General features: G+C 44.1%; 1 non-coding gene across 1 annotated transcript; it reads left to right on the forward strand.

Moving 5' to 3' along the window:
• The first annotated feature begins 619 nt into the window (after positions 1–619).
• Positions 620–710, forward strand: trnar-ucu (transfer RNA arginine (anticodon UCU)). The gene is given in 2 exon segments: positions 620–656; positions 675–710. It is a non-coding gene; the product is annotated as a tRNA-Arg (tRNA).
• Positions 711–8,973: the final 8,263 nt, after the last annotated feature.

Below are 8,973 nucleotides of genomic sequence, written 5' to 3' on the forward strand. Positions count from 1 at the left end.
TTTCGAAGAATGAGAGGTGATCTCATTGAAACTGATAAAATTCTTATAGGGCGTGACAGTGTGGATGTAGATAGGATGTTTGCCCTGGTTGGTGAGTCTAAAATCAGGGGACCAAGTCTCAGAATAAGGAGTAGGCCATTTAAAACTGAGATCGAGTTGAATTTCTGCACTCAGACGGTGGTGAATCATTGGAATTCTCTACCCCAGAGAGCTGTGGCAGTTCAATCATTGAGCATGTTCAAGACAGAAATTGTTAGAAATCTTGATACTCATGACATCAAGGGATATGGGGAGAGCACGGAAAAGGGGCGTTGAGGTAGATGATCAGCCATGATCGAATTGAATGGCAGAAAAGGCTCGACGGGCTGAATGGCCTACTCCTATGTTCCTCTGTTCCTAAGAGAGTTGGCGTCAGCACGCAGCCTTGCTTTACCCCACTGCTGATCTTGAAAGTGTCTGATGTTGCTCCATTGTAACTGTTGGAACTGTGCATGTTCTCGTGGAAAGAAGAGATGATGCCCAAGAGTTCAGGAGGGCAGCCTAGTTTCCATCGCAGTTTGAAGAGTCCGTCTCTGCTGACAAGATCAAAGGCCTTGGTGATGTTCATTAAAGTATGTGCGGCTCTGTGGCGCAATGGATAGTGTGTTGGACTTCTAAATAATGATAAAAATGGCATTCAAAGGTTGTGGGTTCAAATCCCACCAGAGTCAGATTTTGGACCAGAGACAGAAGAGCACGATGGAACAGAGAGTTAACAAGTGTGTCAAAAGCACTGATTCAGAGACAGAGCGAGAGAGAGAGGAGCACAGCAGGAGCAGAGCTGGGGCAAAAAAAATCAACAAGTGACATCACAATGGAGAGTGAGAGCAGGGAAACAGAGAGCCGCTGGGGTGAGTTTACAGGATTTGGTTCTTGCTTCGGTGCAGTGGAAGGAGCTGTTTGGTGAGGATCTGTTGAGCTGTGACATCACAGGCAAGCAGGTAGTTGATTGGTTTGGAAGAACCGACCTGCTTGATACGCATCTGGTAAGTGATTAAGGTCCATTTTAGTCCTAATGTTTAAAATAGTAAACAAACTAGTGGTAAGCTTAATAAAATATACAACAAAATAAACAATTGAATAAAATAATTAAGTAGTTAATTGAAACACGTTAAGGATGACAGGACAGGTGATGTGTCACAGCTGCAGCATGTGGGAGCTCCTGGATACCAGTGTGATCCAGGGCAAACACGTCTGCAGTAAGTGTTTGCGGCTCAAAGAGGGAGAAAAAAGGAACGTAGTGGTAGTAGGGGACAGTATAGTAAGGTGGATTGACTCTGTTCTCTGCAGCAAAGAGCAAGAGTCCAGATGACTGTGTTGCCTGCCGGTGCCAGGATTCAGGACGTCTGCTCAGGGCTGGAGTGAAACATACAATGGGAGGGGGAGGATCCAGTTGTCGTGGTCCATGTCGGTACCAACGGCATAGGCAGGACAAGGATAGAGGTTCTGCATAGTCAGTATGAGGAACTAGGCACCAAATTAAGTAGGAGAACCTCAAAGTTAATCATCTCTGGATTATTACCTGAGCCATGTGCAAATTGGCATAGGACAAATAAGATTAGAGAAAGTAATGTGCGGCTGAAAGACTGGTGTGGTTGTAGTGGGTTCTGGTTCGTGGGGCATTGGCACCAATACTGGGGAAAGAGGTGGCTGTACCGTTGGGACGGTCTACACCTGAACCGTGCTCCAGCGAGCCACATAACGAGGGACGTAGAGACGGTTTTAAACTGAATAGTGGGGGCAAGGGATCAAATTTGGGAAGATATGGTGAATCAAGGAGGAGAGGCAAGGCAAGAGAGAAAGGTATAAATATGGGAAATGATAAAGAGACTGTGACAGGAAGGGACAGAGCAGACAAATCTAAGAGTAAATCAACAGATAAGGCTAGAGGTTACAAAAATAATAAAAGGACAAAACTAAGTGCTCTGTATCTGAATGCATGGAGCTTTCGAAACAAAACAGATGAACAGAGAGCACAAATAGAATAAATAAGTACGATCTGATAGTCATTACAGAGACATGGCTGCAGGGCGACATAGATTGGGATGTGAATATTGGAGGTGACATGGCATTTAGGAAGGACAGGAAGCTTGGAAAAGGTGGTGGGGTAACTCTGTTAATTAATGATGGTATTAGCGCAATAGAGAGGGATGACCTAAGTTCAGGAGATCACGATGTAGAAGCAGTTTGAGTTGAGATGAGAAATAATACAGGCAAGAAGTCACTTGTGGGAGCAGTGTATAGGCCACCTAACATTAACCACACTGTAGGATGGGGTATAAAAAAAGAAATAATGGCAGCTTGTCAGAAAGGTACAGCAATAATTATGGGGGATTTTGATCTCCATATAGACTGGAAATTCTGATGGGCAGAGGTAGCCTAGACGAGGAGTACACAGAATGTTTTTGGGATAATTTCTTGGAAAAATAAGTTCTGGAGCCAACCTGAGAGCAGGCTATACTAGACCTGGCATTGTGCAACGAGATAGGATTAATTAATGACCTCATTGTTAAGGTGCCCCAAAGTAGTAGCGATTATAATATGATTGAATTTTACATTCAGTTTGAGGGAGAGGAGAGTGTGTCCCAAACGAGTATTTTAAACTTAAATAAGGGCAATTATATGTGCATGAAAGCAGAGCTAGCTAAAGTGAACTGGCAAATTAGGTTAAGGGATAGGTCAATAGAGATGCAGTGGCAGACATTTAAGGAAAATTTCAGAATACACAGAATAGATACATTTCAACCAGAAAGAAAAATTCCAAAGGTGGGACTCAGCATCCATGTTTAATGAAAACAGTTAAAGATACTATCAAACTTAAAGAAAAAGCCTATAATTGTGCAAAGATGGGAGGCAGGTCAGAAGATTGGACAGAATATAAAAAAACAGCAAAGAATGACTAAAAGATTGATAAGGAAGGTAAAATTAGAGAACGAGAGAAAGCTAGCAAGAAATATAAAGACAACTAGTAAGAGTTTCGATAGATATTTTAAAAAGAAAAGAGTTAACAAAGTGAGTGTTGGTCCTATGGAAAGTGTGTCTGGGAATTAATAATGGATAATTAAGAGATGGCAGATGAATTGAACAGATACTTTGCATCGGTCTTCACGATTGAGGATACAAATAACATCCCAGTATTCGCTGTAAGTCAGGAAATGGAAGGGAGGGAGGAACTCAAGAAAATTACAATCACCAGGGAAGTGGTACTAAACAAATTGTTGGAGCTGCGGGATTACAAGTCGCCAGGTCCTGAATTGGCCAGTGAGATAGTTGATGCGCTGGTTTTAATTTTCGAAAATTCCCTCGCTTCGGGAAGGTTCTGTTAGATTGGAAAGTAGCGAATGTAATTCATTTATTCAAAAAGGGAGGGAGACAGAAAGCAGGAAACGACAGGCCAGTTAGCTTAACATCTGTCTTAGGGAAAATGTTAGGAGCGATTACTGAAGATGTTATAGCAGGGCGTTTAGAAAAAATAAAGGTAATCAGGCAGAGTCAACATGGTTTTGTGAAAGGGAAATCATGTTTAACCAATTTATTGGAGTTCTTTGAGGTAGTTACATGTGCTGTGGATAAAGGGGAACCGGTGGATGTATTGTACTTCGATTTCCAGAAGGATAAGGTGACATATCAAAGGTTATTGCAGAAAATAAAAGCTCATGGTGTCAGGGGTAACATATTGGCATGGATAGAGGATTGGCTAGCTGACAGGAAACAGAGAGTCAGCATAAATGGGTCATTTTCTGGTTGGCAAGAAGTAACGAGTGGTCCACAGGGATCTGTGCTGGGGCCTCAACCTTCTACAATTTTCGAAATGACTTTGATGAAGGGACCAAAAGTATGGTTGCTAAATTTGCTGATGACAAAGATAGGTCGGAAAGTAGGTTGTGAAGAGGACATAAGGGGGCTACAAAGGGATATAGATAGGTTAAGTGACTGGGCAAAGACCTGGCAAATGGAGTGTAATGTGGGAAAGTGGGAAATTGTCCACTTTGGCAGGAAGAATAAAAAAGCATATTATCTAAATGGTGAGAGATTGCAGAGATCTGAGATGCAGAGGGATCTGGGTGTCCTAGTGCACGAATCGCAAAAGGTTAGTCTGCAGGTACAGCATGTAATTAGGAAAGCTAATAGAATGTTATCATTTATCGCCAGGGGAGGTTATGCTTCAGCTATACAGGGCATTGGTGAGACCTCTTCTGCAACACTGAGTACAGTACTGGTCTCCTTATTTATGGAAGGATGTAAATGCATTGGAGGTAGTACAGAGAAGGTTTACTAGACTAATACATGGAATGGGTGGGCTGTCTTACGAGGAAAGATTGGACAGGCTAGGTTCGTATCCACTAGAGTTTAGAAGAGAAAGAGGCGACATGATTGAAACATACAAGATCCTGAGGGGTTTTGACAGGGTGGATGTGGAAAGGATGTTTCCCCTTGTGGGAGAATCTAGAGCTAGGGGTCACTGTTTAAAAATAAGGGGTCACCCATTTAAGACAGAGATGAGGAGCAATTTTCCCCCTCAGAGGGTCGTGAGTCTTTGGAATTTTCTTCCTCAAAAGGCGGTGGAAGCAGAGTCTTTGAATATTTTTCAGGGAGAGATGGATAGATTCTTTATCTGCAAGGGGGTGAAAGGTTATCGGATGTAGATGGAAATGTGGAGTAATCAGTTCAGCCATGAGCTTATTGAATGGTGAAGCAGGCTCGAAGGGACGAGTGGCCCACTCCTGCTCCTAATTCGTATGTTCATATGTAAAGACAATGTAGAGTGGTCTGTACTGTTCACAGTACTTGTCCTGTAACTGCCGAAGTGAGACAATCATGTCGACTGTCGATCTACCAGCTCTGAAGCTGCCCTGAGACTCAGGATAGATGTGTGATGCCAGGGTCTGCAATCTGGTCAGAGCAATGCGAGCAAAGACATTCCCCACAATACTTAGCAAGGAGATGCGTCGCTAATTGCTGCAGTCACTGCGAGTCCCCCTTATTGTTGTACAAGGTGACAATGTTTGCATCACGCATGTTTTGAGGTGCAGATCTTTCCTTCCAACAGAGACACAGAAGTTCATGGAGATGCTGCAGTAGAACCGCTTTTCCACTCTTGATGATTCCAGGTGGAATACCATCATTTCCCGGGGCTTTACCACTGGCAAGATGGTCAATGGCTTTGTTGAGCTCCACTATGGTGGGGTCACTGTCCAGCTCCTCCATGACAGGGAAGTCTGGAATGGCACTGAGAGCCACTTCAATGACAATATTCTCCGTTATGTAGAGTTTAAGGTAATGCTCCACTCACCTTTCCATCTGCTTGTTAACAGATGACTCCACTTTGACACCGCACTGAGACCTTGAGCATTGTTGTCTGAAAGAGCCTGATCGAGGATGTTGAGGAACTCCTGGGTCCGTTCTGGATCAGTGGTTCGTCAAGAGTTGATCTGAGGACGACGTTCTTCTTGGATGGATGAAGCTTCCTTGGCTGAAGCCTGACCTTGCTACACACCAGGGAGTGCTCAGTGTCACAGTCAGCGCTGTGATAGCTGTGAGTGATGAGGACACTGCTGAGGGTGTTTGCACTGGTGATGATAAGGTCTAGCTGGTGCCAGTGGCGTGATCTCAGATGTCTCCAGGACACCTTGTGTCACAGCTTGACCTGGAAGTAGCTGTTCATCACACAGAATCCATGGTGACAGCATAACTCCAGCAACCTCTGTCCATTTTCATTCATCTTGCCAATCCCCTGGTGCTCTATGCACATTGGCAAAGCTGTGTAGTCAGTACCCAAGCTTGTGTTGAAGTCTCCTAGAAGGTACAGTCCCTCAGTGCTGGGAATTCTACTGATGGCAGTATCAAGTGTCACATAGAATTGATCCTTGACATCTGGGGTGGAGGTGAGTGTCGGGACATAGATGCACATGAGATTAACTGGGCCCACGCTTGTTGACAAGTGAAGAGTAAGAAGTCTCTCTGAGCCTACTGTGGCTGGTTCACTCATCTCAAGTGGCGTGTTTTTTACTGTGAAAACCACTCCATGCTGACGAGTTGCCTCTTGGGCTTTCCCCTGCCAGAAGAAGGTGTAGTGTTTCTCTTTGAGGGATCCACTTTGGACGAGTCTAGTTTCTTGCAGCACAGCAAAAAAAGTCAGAGGATTGAGAAACATCCAATGGTTCTTCACATCTGCAAGTCAGCAGACCCACAGAAATACAGTAGGTTGAGAGTTCAGATCCAGTGTTATACTGGACAAATATCGAGCCAGTGCTTTTTTCTTTATAAACCCAACATCTGTCCACTTGGCTATTGCACCTCATCTTGATGTATCTGATAATACTGATACTATTTGTGTTCCACAGTTGCTTTGAAATCACAGGCAATATAAATGGATTGGGAATGTCAATGGACAGGAACCATTAATGGATTAGGAAAGTCAATGGACTGGAAAATATCTGGATTGGGAAATTCTATAGACTGAGTTATATCAATGGATTGGGATATTGTGAAACATCAATGGATTAGGAAACAGGAATTAAAGGGACAGATGAAAGGTTTGCAAACATCAATGGATTAGAATGTGCAGAAGCAGGAGAAAATGATGCCATTTTAAGTCGGGTGTCGGGGGGTTAGTAGGAACAGACCAGGGCTATTTTACTCTCTATCTCACTCCTTTCTTCTATCTGGTTCATTAAGTTTTCTTCAATAGAGGGGTGAGTTGCCTCACAACCCTTCCATTCCATTTTACCTGCCATGTACATTTTACAGCAAAATCATATCTGGTGTATACAGCCCGAGGGGTTTCCCATGGGTCCAGTTCCTTAGTTCACTATGGCGGGAGGACCTTACACAGTGGTCTTTCCACATTGAGCCTTTGCAGTGGCTACCCCAAGCTTTAGTGTGTCCCTCAGCACGTAGTCCTGGACCTTGGAATGTGCCAGTCTGCAACACTCGGTCGTGAACAACTCTTTGCGCTGGAAGACCAGCAAGTTTAGGGCAGGCCAAAGAGCTTCTTTCACCAAATTGATGGTCCTCCAGCAGCAGTTGATGTTTATCTCGGTGTGCATCCCTGGGAACAGCCCGTAGAGCACAGACTCCTGTGTTACAGAGCTGCTTGGGATGAATCTCGACAAAAACCACTGCATCTCTTTCCACACCTGCTTTGCAAAGACACATTCCAGAAGGAGGTGGGCAATAGTTTCTTCCCCACCTACTCAGCAGAGATGACATCTGTGATTGAAGCAAAAAGCAGAACCGACCTGATGCACAACATGAAACAAGCAGCCAGAACATTATATGACTTGAAATTAGCCAAGACAGTTGTGCAAAAGATAGTGAGACACTGCGCAAATAAACACTGGACAAAATCACAAATGGAACAATGCTTTCAAAAGCAAATCTCTCGAGTATGCTCACACTCGTCAAGCAGAGGTGACTTTGCTGGCTCAGGCACGTTCGCAGGATGGAAGATGACACATTCCCAAGGGTATTCTGTATGGGGAGGTCGCCGGAGACAGAAGACTAGTTGGATGCCCAAAGCCCCACTTCAAGGATGCCTGCAAGCAGGACATGAAGGCCAGAAACATCGATTTTCACACATGGGAGACACTGGCCAACAACAGAGGGAAATGGTGATATTACCCCTGGACTGGTGTGTGCGTCACCATGACGATCAGTGACTACAGCAGCTTGACAGCAGGTGCCAACATGGAAAACAGCGACACCTGATAATCCCACCTCATATGTGTCACTTGTGGAAGAACCTGCCTCTCACAGATTGACCTCTTCAGCTATCGGACAAAGTGCACCATGGGAAACTATCCCATCGCCAATGGATTTGCTGCACGTCCATCATCTCATGTAGAAGGAAGGATGACGACGACATCTACAACCAGGGCGGCCTGTGGCAGCTCTTTCATTTCCTTTCAAAGATTTATCGAAATTCCCTTCCACCATCCTCTCAGGCAATACATTCCAGACCAAAATCAACAACAACTTGTGTGTAACTTTCGAGAGCACCTTTAACGTACGGGAGTGTCGGAAAGCAAAATTTGACCCCGAACCACATAAGACCATATTAGAGCAGATGGCCAAAAGCTTGGTCACAGAAGTAGCTTCCATGAGTGTTTTAAAGGAGGGAAGAGAGGTGGAGAGGCGGAGAGTTCAGGGAGGGAAATCTCAGGCTTCGGGCCTGGACAGCTGATGGCACAGCCGCCAGCGGTGGAGCGATTAAAATCAGCGATGCTCAAAAGACCAGAATTGGAGCAGTGCAGGAATGTCGGGGTGAGTGAACCAAATAAAATCCGGCCCTTTGTATCCCCCTCACAGCTGACATTCCCACCTGGCTATTTATTATCAATCAATTTCGCTCTTGCAGTTCTATTTCACACCACGAGATGTCAGTCTCATGCCATTTCAGAGCAAGCTGCATACAAGCTTACTTGACTGCCAGTCTCATACTGTGTTGAGTGGACAAGGATCTTCTTCTCTTGCAGTTTCTCCAAATGATAGGTGTTCATTCTTGCCCCTGCACTTCAAAGAAACTGGGAAAAAAACATTCTTAACATTTTCTCACATTCACGCACCCATTTACCCCAGTGATAATTCACAACATTTTCTTTGTACCATCGCCATCTACATAACTTAACATAGTTAAATTAAATTCGTGACATAGCGCTGGCGATAACATTGTTCTTCCCCAAAATATGTACAATTTTCAAATGATCAGGCTGCAGCAACAAACTCCATCTAAATATTCTAGTATTTTGGTTTTTAAACTTATCCACAAACGTTAATGGGTTATTGTCAGTTTATATTAGTGTTTCTTTATAGTCCTGGCGGACATATACTTTGAAATGTTTGAGAGCCAGCAAAAGTCCGAATGTTTCTTTTTCCACAGTGGAATACTTTTTTGATGCCAATTTAGTTTTCTTGAAAAGTACCCTATTGGCT

Source organism: Heterodontus francisci, unplaced genomic scaffold (assembly GCF_036365525.1).
Source record: "Heterodontus francisci isolate sHetFra1 unplaced genomic scaffold, sHetFra1.hap1 HAP1_SCAFFOLD_61, whole genome shotgun sequence".
NCBI classification, from domain to species: Eukaryota; Metazoa; Chordata; class Chondrichthyes; order Heterodontiformes; family Heterodontidae; genus Heterodontus; species Heterodontus francisci.